This window comes from Chenopodium album, chromosome 22 (assembly GCF_948465745.1).
Source record: "Chenopodium album chromosome 22, dcCheAlbu1.1, whole genome shotgun sequence".
NCBI lineage: Eukaryota > Viridiplantae > Streptophyta > Magnoliopsida > Caryophyllales > Amaranthaceae > Chenopodium > Chenopodium album.
The window spans coordinates 41,110,274-41,123,388 of record NC_137855.1 but is presented as its reverse complement, the minus strand read 5'-3'; positions in this window follow the sequence as shown (position 1 = coordinate 41,123,388).

Genomic DNA, 13,115 nt, shown 5'->3' with positions numbered 1-13,115 from the left:
TTGAAACGGTGGAGCTAAATAGTGTAACATAATGCTAGATAGTGTACAACTACATTACTGATTACTGATTACCCCAAAGGCCCAAACTAGGGGTGCTAATCGGGCGAGCCGAGCCCGAACTATGCTCAGCTCGGCTCGTGATCATTTATATTTGTTCGAACTCGAACCGAGTTCAAACCTTTAAGAGTCGAGCTTTGACTAAGCGTTGACCAAGCCGAACTCGAACTGTTCACGAACAAACTTGATTTATTCTTATCCCTAGTTTACTTGTCTTCTTTATTGTTTATTATTAATTTTTTTTTATTTTACAACAAGTTTATTTTTTTAATAATGAAAACACTAACTTATTATTGTGTAATATCTATTAATAAATATATTTATATTTATATACATGATTTCTTTATATGAAAAAAATAATCGAGCTTGTTCACGAACTTTCGAGCCGAACTTGGCATAACTCAGCTTGGCTCGTTAAGGTCTCGAGCCGAGCTCAAACCCGAGTCGAGCCACCACGAATCGAGCTTTGACCGAATCGAGCTCGAATAGTTCACGAATAGCTCAGTCTCATTATCACCCCTAGCCCAAACTATAAATAAGCTTAATTCAAACTCATTTTTCATTTTAACAAAATATTTAAGAAATTAAGCCATTAAACCACAATGCAATAAGAGACAAAAACTCAAAATTAGAAAATAAAATTAAGAAAACATCATGTGTTAAATACCAACAAATTATCTACGGGCCTGTTCTCATTGACTGAACTCAGCTGAACTGAACTGAACTGAACTGAACTCAGCTGAACTGAACTGAAATGAATATTTTATAAGAGAAGGAAATTAGGAGCTGAATTGAACTGAACTGAACTGAACTGAACTGAGCTGAACTGAACTGAACTGAACTCAGTTGAACTGAACTGAACTGAATTTCAACGTAAGAGAATAGGCCCTACCTCTCAATCTATTTTGTCTTTTCTAATCATATATCATTATCTTAGGGATCATTTTATCTTTATTTCCCATCATTTTATCAACCATTGTACATCTACTACCATATTTGTCAAATCATTGTTTTTACTTCAACTATATCTTTACTCTAGCTTGTGCATGTGGATTGTAGCATGCCAACTTCATTTTGGTTATTACCCTTTTCAACACCACTATCAACTGTGTTCATCCAAATTAATTTTCATAACTTATGTTATATTTGCCCCAAATTATTTAATTAGGTGATTAAAATCTAGCTTAATAGTAAGAGAGCAAATCTCACCTATATCACTTGTCCTTTTAACATCTATTTTTGGTTGCTTCAATCTAGATCGAGTTGGTAAAAATTTTGCCTCTTTATTTGAAGTACAATATATATATATATATATATATATATATATATATATATATATATATATATATATATATATATATATATATATATATATATATATATATATATATATATATATATATTTTTAAGAAAGTTTGAAGTACAATATACGTCTACTTGAAGCAAAATACAACCCGAAAAAGATAACAAGTTATTAATAAGCCTATATATAGCTCCTCCTGAATGAGCTACTTAGGCCCTGTTCTTTTCACCTTAAAAAAATAATATTAAGTAAAAATAATTTCAGTTCAGTAAAAATAAGTTCAGTTCAGCAAAATTAATTTCAGTTCAGTAAAAATAATTTCAGTTCATTAAAATTCAGTTTTCTTAAAGAAGAATTATAATAGAAAATCAGTAAAAATAATTTAATTTCAGTTCAATAAAATTAAGTTCAGTTTAGTAAAAATAAGTTCAGTTCAGTAAAAATAATTTCAGTTCAGCAAAATTAAGGTGAATCAAACAGGGCCTTATCTTTAAAAGACTTCACAGTTAAGAGTATTAAGTAAGTATTAGACAATAGTAATAATAATAAAGATATTTGCGTTAAGTTAGACGGGGAAATGATTTTGGCACACCCTAAAGTGATTTTGGCACACCTCTATGTGAGAGCATAATTTTCTATGCTCTTCTCATATAGGGATGTGCTTAAATCAATTTAGGATGTGCCAAAATCAATTCCCGTTAGACAGCTTAGACCAAAAAAGAATCTGCGAGTACGGGGGACTCGAGAATCAAAACAATCAATCAATCAGATTTATTTCTATTTAATTATGTATTTGTATACTGAGACGTGACACTGTGAATAATCCTCAATAAAATAGTGAATAAAAATTGGTCGTAAGAAATTGGACGGACCAAATGATATAGTTATTGCTTAATGGGACCGTGGGAATGAGTAAAAGACTAAAGAGCAGTAATGCTGCCTGCCATACACCATTTTTCAATACAGGTGTTCGGTGGATATTTGGAATATGGTTCTTAAACAAAATTATTATTATTATTATTTTTATTATTATTATTATTATTATTATTATTATTTTCATTATTATTATTCCTTATTATTATACCATACCCCCAATAATAAGATGATATTTATGATTTGTCATCCTGATTTTGTACTCAATTGTCGTGTCTCCACGTCAGATTCATCTACATAGCAATCTAGTATAACTTACTAGTATTTGGTATAGCTAAAGCCTAATTGAAACTACTTATTCTAAACTCAATTTATGCTACTCAATCATGCTTGATTGTAATGTGCTTATGCCGCATGATAGATAATATTACCTTGTAGCTAGTGTCTATCATACCATAACCTAAGAAAAATATGGATACCCTTTGAAACATAAGACTAGTTTCTTAAGTAGCTTTTAAGGATCTTCATGTCTTCCGATACATTGTTTTCAACTATTGCAAGAGAAAATGATCGAATACGCGTATGTATAATTGGCTTATAGCTAAAGCTAGCCTTGTCAATTACTACATCTAACTCACATTAACGACATTTTGTGATAATACTAACGATTTTAATAATTGTTAGTTTGCTTTACAGTTTTTAAGTTAGGTTTCGAGTTAATCTAGTTTAAGTTGGCATATGTTGTTGGTCCTGTTGGACTTGGAGTTTGCTTTCTTGTGAGATAATTGGAACATATCATGGTATGACCAATAAATAATCTACATAGTCTATTAGTATTCATTATTCAATGATAGATCCTATTAGTACTCTCGTCAGTCTCTTGCATATTGACACATTATCTTTTGGGTTACAATTATCATGGGGCAAGACTCATCCTTTCTGGCCCATTAGGCCAATGCATGGGCCATATTAACATCAGACCAATATGACAATGTCCAGGCCCATATAGATGTTCACACAATTTGCAAAGTCGCCCTCTCATATTTAATTTCAAATTATTGATTGCCTATTGGGCTGATAGAATACTCCAAAGGAGTCCAAGCCCCCTCTTTTTCATGCTTGTGCATCATCAGATTCGTCCTTTTTTTTTATTTTTTTTTTTTATGTTCAATTTATTTTTATTGATTCTTTTGATATAAGAAGTGGGGTGTACATTATGTTTTTTTTTTTTTTTTTACTCCATATATTTGAGCACTTGGCCAAAAAACTATCTACTAGTACTACTTTCATTGCGAATTATGACAAAATAATACAATACTCTAAGAATCTTTTTGGAAATTTTAACTGATGAAAGGGTGCATAACAAAATATACTCAAATGGTAATTTGTATCTAATACCTAGTGGTTAAGTCTTCAAAAAAAAAAAAAAACCTAGTGGTTAAAATTGAGGGCATGTATATAATAGATCACAGGTATCAATTTCCCCTATCAGCTTGCACCTATTTATAATTTATATTGCCTTTATGGCTCGTTTGCACCAAAGAAAAATAATACAGAGTAGTAGAGTACTGATAATAATAAAATTTAAAAAAATAATACTTGCAGCTGCTTTTAGCGTATGTAAAAGTAGGCAATTACTAAGAGTGGATAAAGGAATGATTGTTATTTCATGTGGAGTGTTAGTCTGCTTTTTAAGAGATGCATGCACAATTCATGATATAATTATGAATGAAATTATATTATGAGTTTGGCAGCGGACCTTATCAATGTCATCCAGTTTTAAGCAATAAAAGAGTGATAAGATGAGACATAAAATCGAGCTGGAGAAACACTTGAACAGTAGGCCACATGCCATGCTAGCTTACATCCCCTGCCTAATTACATTATCCATCTATGATCTATCCCCTCAAATTATTAATATGTACGTTCATCAGTTATACATCTACATCATTTTATTTCTTATCTATTTACGTTATCATCTTTAACATTAGAGTACATGGAAATACAAATACGCGCATGCATTTGCTTTTTTCTTTTATATCATAAGTCATCTACAATATATTAAATCCTTGTGAAAACTAATTATTGTGATTGAAGCAAGTTAAATATAATTCATTTATTTTTTTTTTTGACAAAAGTTAAATATAATTAATAAGACTATGCATATATATTTATCTTATATATATGATAAAGGAAATTAAAGGGGTAATGATGTACAAGTAGTATATGATCTAGAAGACTGAAACAGGTGAAGGAGGAGTGGACCTACCAAAATGACATTAAGATGGAATGAAATAGAATAAGGCCAATAAGCTTAATTCCTTAAATGGAATTTGGGGTTCGTTGGATGATTACATTTAGATTATTGCTCCCAAGCTAAGCCAGCCAGCCAGCCAGCCTCAACCTGATCCAACTCATATTCAAGCATGGGCCCTTCTCCCCTGCCCCATTACTATGTATAATCCCATCAACACCCCTACCATTTACTTCTCTTCTACGATCTACTTTATATTATGGTCAATTTTAATCTATCCCTATTTATATTACCTCTATACTCTAGTTCAGCCATCTTCTTCACTCAACAGATACTCTAATTTTATGCATGTCATTTTATTTTCAACAATAATTCTTTGTTTTCTTTTGATACAAAATGAGGTATATATATATATATATGATATATCATCATATTGTTGGAATGATGATTTTCGCTAGTGGTCTTTCCTTATCATGATACAACTTTTTTATTTTAAACCTTGATAATCCCTTAAAATCGAAGTATGTAACAAGTCTTGCTCGCTAGTTATAAGTAAGAGTGCCTCATTTAGTATTTCCGTTTTGGTATAGATATTATGGTAAGCCGTAAGCCCGTAAACACACTTTCAATTTTTTTTATTTTTTTTTTAAAAAATTGTCATGATCAATGAAAATATGGAATATTCAACCTTGCGTGGCCCTGGGATTTTGAAAGAAGCTAGGTTTGGAATTAACTTCATTCCAATCAATGAGGCAATAAGAGTACGTGTAACCTAGCTACTCGATTAATATACTTGAATTATATACCATCCACAAATATATTTACAGAATATATATCTCCTTAGTCTTGATTATTAATTGTAATGAGCCCTTTTCCGTTAGAAATTAGAATAATGCAAGGCTCTAAATCAAAGAGCTAAAGTCATTGTGAAACTGCCCCATTCATACTACAATATTGCCACACTTGTCCTGTTGTCCATAGTCACTCTCATTATCATTAGGAATGCTACATACATTGCTTTTATTTAACCCTTTTCACTGTATTGTGTTGTTTTAAAAAATTTATATGTCCCTCACAATAAATACAATTCAAAAATTTAATTTTATTCTTGTTGTATATGTTTAGTAACATCCTTAAAAAATTCAGATAGGTCGGTGTATTTATTTATTAAACTCAATCCCTGATTAATCCACAAGTAAAGGTTTTAACGTTGATGCCAGGAAAAGAAGGATAAATTAAAATATTAATGTAAGTTGATTCTTTTTAAATAAAAAAGTAATACTTGTAGTTTTTTATTCCATAAACTTTAAGCCATAACTTACAATTCTTACTATTAAACAAACCTGGCCTATTAAATACCACTAGATTGTAAGGTTTAATTTGTAGCTCCTTAAAATTATTTAAAAAAGAAAAGTGACCGTCTTCAATTCATTAGTTTTCATATGGTATAAGCAGCAGTAGTATAATACTAATTGACATAAAGTACAATCATTTCGTAAGAAAAATGATCACTAGATGTAAAAGGGACAATACAAATAATTGTAGCTAAGATAGTGAGACTATTGTATTAGTGATCCAAATTAAAGTGATCCCAAATATCCCAATCGCAATCTGACAACGAATGGTAATCGAGGGACATGTATTTTTAAGGAATACATTTCAGTCAATTATAGCTCTTCTAGAACACCTTAAGGACCAGTGGACCAGACATACACACTCACACAAAACAAAAATGAATGTCGACCTAATTTTCAACTTGGCTACCAAAGTAAGCCCATTTTTTAGATTTATGTTTTTGACATCGATATTAATGTTCCATGTATAGTGGATGTCTCCTAACTGAATTTATCATAGATACGAGTATTGTATATCTGTAACTGTGATTTGCATTGTATTATTTAGAGATAATTATGTTTTACAGGTTATATCATTTTCACTTATATTAGGTGTAGCTCTAAAAAAAAGGATGAAACCATTATGCGAGAAATATTTAGATTACAATATATTTCATGATAAAATTTATTTTATAAGTTACAAAAAACAAAAAAAAAAAAAAAAAACAAAAAAAAAAAAAAAAAAAAATTATTCAAGCGTGTCAATTATTTATCAAGAGCAAAAGGAGTAATAAAGGAACACTTGATTATCTTTATATTCCTCTTTCATTACTAATTTTTTTTTTTTCATTACTAATTAAACTCACTTCGGGTCTGTTCACATTTACTGAACTGAGCTGAACTGAACTGCATGGAGCTGAACTGAACTGATTGGAGCTGAACTGAACTGAATTGAGCTGAAATGAATATTTTATGAGAGAGGGAAATTAGGAGCTGAACTGAACTGATTGGAGCTGAACTGAACTGAACTGAACTGAACTGATTGGAGCTGAACTGAACTGAAAATAAGTAAATATGAACAGGCCCTTTGTTCTCCATCTGACAAAGTATAATTTCTTATCTTAAGCAATAAGCTACGCATATGAGTCAATCCTATTATTGTTGATATAAAATATAGACCTACGGAGTAAAAATAAATAAATAAAAATAAAAAATCACATAAATACAAAGTCTTAGCTTGGTTCTGCAATTGGAGATTCTGGCTATACTGGAGGAATTCTAGGACTCTAGCTAAATGATTCTAATAACACACGTTGGTGTTTCACATGATACCAACAACAAACTACTTGTATATCGCTAAAAATAAAACATTTTTGCATTCGTTAGTTCATTGAATAAGGTTGTTGGTATTACGATGATACCATTTAAAGTATAATGAAATATCAACACATGTTATGATATTTTTTTTTTTCCCAAGTGCGTTAAAATGAATGGACGGATAGGTCCTTATTAGAGTAATTTATGACTCTAATAGCTAGTCCTAGAATTCCTCGGCTATACTGAGCTGGAGTTACGGAAGTATGGAAGATGATAAATGCAAGAGAACCATACACGTGAGTAATGTTGGTGGGGCCCATGGCCTTCTAGAAACCATTTACAAAACAGAAAAAGCCCGGAATTCCGCTTTAAAAATAATTGGCGCCGGTTGTTTAGCAATTAAAGCTCATGGATTTTATAAGCCTTATACTGTATCAGTATGATCATATGATGTATCCCATTTGTTGCCACTCTTGCCATTTGCCAAGCTTTATCTGCCTAATAAACTCTCATTTTGCCCCCTTTTCTTTTTGCCATACTAATAACTTTTACTGTATAATTTTTTATTATTTGACTTCTTTCGCCTTTTTAACAAGACTTCATTAAGACTTTCTACTTTGTAAGGAAATGATGTTTTATCATCCCTTTTTTTTTTTTTTTTTTTTCTAATAATTATAGAGCATGTCTGAGTGTCTTTTCATTAGAGCTGTTAATTGATTTGATATTAAATTGAATCAAATTGGGTTATTGTTAATTAGAGAACTTAATTTACTAGACCCAATCAGACAATATATCATTTTTCAAACTTTAATCTTTAAACATAAAATTATTCTATTTCAAAATAAAATGAGCATGTATTTAATAAATTGTGTTGCAATATAAGCTGTGTAATAGTAAAAAGTTGTCAAATTTTAATAAGCATAATGATTAAGACAATAGAGATAAAATTTAGTATGAAGTGGTTAGGGATAAGAAAGAGAAAGATGAGAAGATAATCCATGATTTCAAGAATTTTTTTAGTAACATCGTGGATGCGCCGTGAGAGCCGCCTTGAAGTACAATTTCTACCGAGCGGCGGGTTGAATCCGTTGTAGACTACTTAAATACTCGACGGGGTATTGCAAGTGGCAGAGTGGCCTTGCTGCCACGATCCATAGAGATTCAGCCGTATGTCGCTTCGATTCGTCCCTTCCCCAACCATATTCCCTAAAACACCTATATTTTGGAAAACGAGGTTAGCGATGCATCTCGTATGCTAAAAATGCCAAGTACAGGATTAAGACAAGTCACAAAGCATAAGTGTTGGGATGTTGGATGGTACAAAGGACCATATTGTTTTATGTGCACAAGACATGTGCACTTAAGGACAAGGCATACCGGATTCCGGGCACTATGTACGACTCCCAAGTCCCTTAAGGCATAATGATTAAGGATGAATAGGATGGTTCCAGGCACTATTTACGACTCCCAAGGCCATTTGGAAACCCATGGAAGTACTTGGATGCATAATCCCGCTATGTAAAAAAATAATATCCGGAAGCCAGATACTCCCTCCGTGTTTTTTTAAGTGTTACAGTTTGACCGGCACATAGTTTAGGCAATTTAATTGACGTAAATCAAATAAGAGGTAAGTGGGGTAGTCGGAGTATTAAAAATTTGTAAAAAAAGATAGTGGGGTTAATAGTTTATTAAAAAGTATTAAATGTGAAAATATATATATATATATATATATATATATATATATATATATATATATATATATATATATATATATATATATATATATATATATATATATATATAGTAGTGGGTTTAGGTGGGGACCATGAGAGGAGAGCGATATAATATTTTAATGTAGCTTTTTGCCAAAAAAGAAAGTGTAACACTTATTAAAACACGGCCGGATTTGGTAAATGTAACACTTATTAAAACACGGAGGGAGTATGAAGCCTATAATACGCGAAATCAGAGCAATTTAGAAGTTCTCGAGACCCGGTGTCGGAATTTCACGGGACATTACGGGATACATCATTAGGTCATATAATATTGTAGCGACCCATATATGACCATTATTCGGCTACGAACAGGCCCCTGTGAAATCTTATAGCCAATATAAGAGTCATGTACGAAAACGGGTAAATTGACCGTTTTAAGGCAAATTGGATGGTTCTACCCACCAAATTGGACTCCCGGAGGATATAAGGGACCATGGTTAACATCTCGGTAATTTTTATTTCCGGGCGAAAAAAAGGTCAAAAAATTCCCAAATTGAAGGTTATTAACCACGCATTTTGAGGAATTTTTTATGTTACGACGCTCAATGGCGAAAAGTCTTGAGATCCTAGGGATACATTTTAGGGTCATATAATAACTTTAAGAACAAAAAGGTCAAAAATAATCCATGTTTTTTGAGGAATTTTTGATGTTACGGGGCTTGGTGGCGAAAAGTCTTAAGATCCTAGGTGATACATTTTAGGGACATATAATGACGTTTGGAACCATAAATGACCATTATATATTGTCAAAAATGTCCGTGGTAGGCTTGAGTTCATGAAATCGGTGCAAGTACGAAAACGGGTAAATTGACCGTTTTAAGGCAAATTGGATGGTTCCACCCACCCAATTGAACTCCCGGAGGGTATTAAGGACCATGATTAAGATCTCGACAATTTTTATTTCCAGAATAAAAGTCAAAAAATTCCAAAATTGAAGGCTATTATTCACGCTTTTTGAGGAAATTTTTTATGTTACGGGGCTTGGTGGCGAAAAGTCATGAGATCCTAGGGGATACATCTTAGGGTCATATAATAAGATTTGGAGCCATATATGACCATTATATGTTGCCAAAAAAATGTCCGTGGTAGGCTTGAGTTCACGAAATCAGTGCAAGTATGAAAACGGGTAAATTGACCGTTTTAAGGCAAATTACATGGTTCCATCCACCAAATTGGACTTCCGGAGGATATAAGGGATCATGGTTAACATCTCGGCAACTTTTATTTTCGGGCGAAAAAAGGTCAAAAAATTCCCAAATTGAAGGCTATTATTCACGCATTTTGAGAAATTTTTTATGTTACGACGCTCGGTGACAAAAAACCTTGAGATCTTAGGGGATACATCTTAAAGTCATATAATGACGTTTGGATCCATATATGACCATTATATGTTTTCAAAAATGTTCGTGGCAGGCTTGAGTTCTCGAAATCGGTGCAAGTACGAAAACGAGTAAATTGACCATTTTAAGGCAAATTAGATGATTCCACCCAGCCAATTGTACTCCCGGAGGGTATTGACAGGGTAAAGTCGTATCCCCTAATCAAAAGTAATTACCTAAGTCCTCTAACTAAAGTAGATAGGGAAGTAGGGTCGAATCCACAGGGAAACTGGTCTTTCTACTCCTAATTAATTAATTTAATCTAAATTATTAAGGTAACCAATGTTGTTGTAATTAAAGACTATACTACGGAGAATATGAGTAGGGAAAATAAAGTAGGGAGAAATTAAATATTAAAAGGTCTAGGGCATAGGTTCACCAATAAACAATATTCCAGGGTAAAACATAATAATCAATCATCAATGCATCAATTAACCAGATTATAAAGGACTTTCGCTACGTATTACAATCACAGAATTAATCTACCGGTATTAAATCTCATCTCTCGAATCTCGACTTAACCATTTATAGATTAACCTGCCTATTAAATCTAGACCTAAACATCAATTCTCATCTCTCGAATCTCGAATCAATATTGTCAAACTCATGCATAAAAGATCAGGCCTAATCTAGTCACAGAGCATTAAATCAATCAATAGGAAATTAATATAGCATTGATAGTTAACAACAATAAATTACCCCTTCATATTATTCATGGATCCCCACAAACCCTAGAAAGAGAACTACTCACGCATAATTAAATCTAAACTAATCAAAACAATAAAAGAAGACATGATAGAAGAAAGAAAATAAATAACTGAAATTAAACCAAGAGTTGTAGAGAGAGAAACAAGAGAGAAAATAATACTAAGAGTTTAATTAAGAGGAGAGAGAGAAAAGTTAGAGAGAGAAAGAGAAAAGAAAACTAAATTAAAAACTAAAACTAAAACTAATTAATAAAATAAAACTAAACTAAAAGAAAACTAAAACTACCTAACCTACGGTACTACTACCTCCTTTTATAAGGAAATTATGGAGTTTGATTCCCCATAAATTACTACTCCTAAACCGACAAACATCAACAAACCAAAACCCGAAATTAGCGAGCCCAAGGTAGGCAGCCCATTCGTTGAAGCAGCCTAACGTCAATCGGGCCCATCTAAACTCGTGGCCTCCTTCTCTCGATTGGGCCCGGTTAGCTGAGTAATGAGATGGATCTTGACAGCTTCTTTTTCTTGAGCCCAAATCTTCATTCTTTCTCACTTGATCGACAACACTAGTTTGATCTGTGATAATACTTTAATATTGAAACTTTGGATCTCACTTGATCGAGCCCTTAATCATCAAACTAAACTTAATTAGCTTAATCTTGGGCAAATAATATTTGGTCATAAAATACGATCCGACTCCAATGTCTTTATAGTGTGGCTTAATAAGCTCGGGAATCGTCATAAATCTGCAAATTCCTACAAAATAATACCAACTCTACAAAAACACTAGAAAACGTATATTAGTAATAAAAATAGCTCCGTAGAGCTCAAATAAGCACAAATATGACCATGGGACGAGGAATAAAATATATATAAAATAGACTTATCAGGTATTAGGGCACATGGTTAACATCTAAGCAATTTTTATATCCGGGCCATAAAAGGTAAAAAAATCCAAAATTGAAGGCTATTATCCACGCTTTTTAAGCGAAATTTTTTATGTTACAGGGCTCGGTGGCGAAAGGTTTTAAGATTCTAAGGAATACATCTTAGAGACACATAATGACGTTTGGAACCATATATGACCATTATATGTTGTCAAAAATGTCCGTGGTAGGCTTGTTTTCCCAAAATCGGTGAAAGTATGAAAACGGGTAAATTGACCGTTTTAAGGAAAATTGGATGGTTCCACCCATCCAATTGGACTCCCGGAGGGTATAGGGACCATGGTTAAAATCTCGGAAATTTTTATTTCTTGGCGAAAAAAAAATCAAACAATTCCAAAATTGAATTCTATTGCTTTTTAAAGAAAATTTGATGTTACGGGGCTTGGTGGCGAAAAGTCTTGCTTTTTGAGGAAATTTTGATGTTATGGGGCTTGGTGGCGAAAAGTCTTTAGATCATAGGGGATACCTCGTAAGGTCATATAATAACGTTTGGAGCCATATATGACCATTATATGTTGTCAAAAATGTCCGTGGTAAGCGTGAGTTCAAGAAATCGGTGAAAGTATGAAAACGGGTAAATTGACCATTTAAAGGCAAATTGAATGGTTCCACCCACCAAATTGGACTCCCAGAAGATATAAGGACCGGTGGTTAACATCTCGAAAATTTTTATTTTCGGGCGAATAAAGGTCAAAAAAATCTCAAATTGAAAGCTATTATCCACGCTTTTGAGGAATTTTTCATATTGTGGCGTTTAGTGACGAAAAGCCTTGAGATCTTAGGGGATACATCTTAGGGTCATATATAATGACGTTTGGAACCATATATGACCATTATATGTTTTCAAAAATGTTCGTGATCGGCTTGAGTTCACGAAATCGGTTTAAGTACGAAAACGGGTAAATTGACCGTTTTAAGGCAAATTGGATGGTTCCACCCACCCAATTGTACTCCCGGACGGTATTAGGGCACATGGTTAACATCTCGGCAATTTTTTTTCTGGACAAAAAGCGGTAAAAAAAAGTTCAAAATTGTAAGCTATAATCCACGCTTTTTGTGCAATTTTTGATGTTTTGGGGCTCGGTGGCTAAAAGTCTTAAGATCCTATGGAATACATCTTAGAGTCATATAATGACATTTGGAACCATATGTGACCATTATATGTT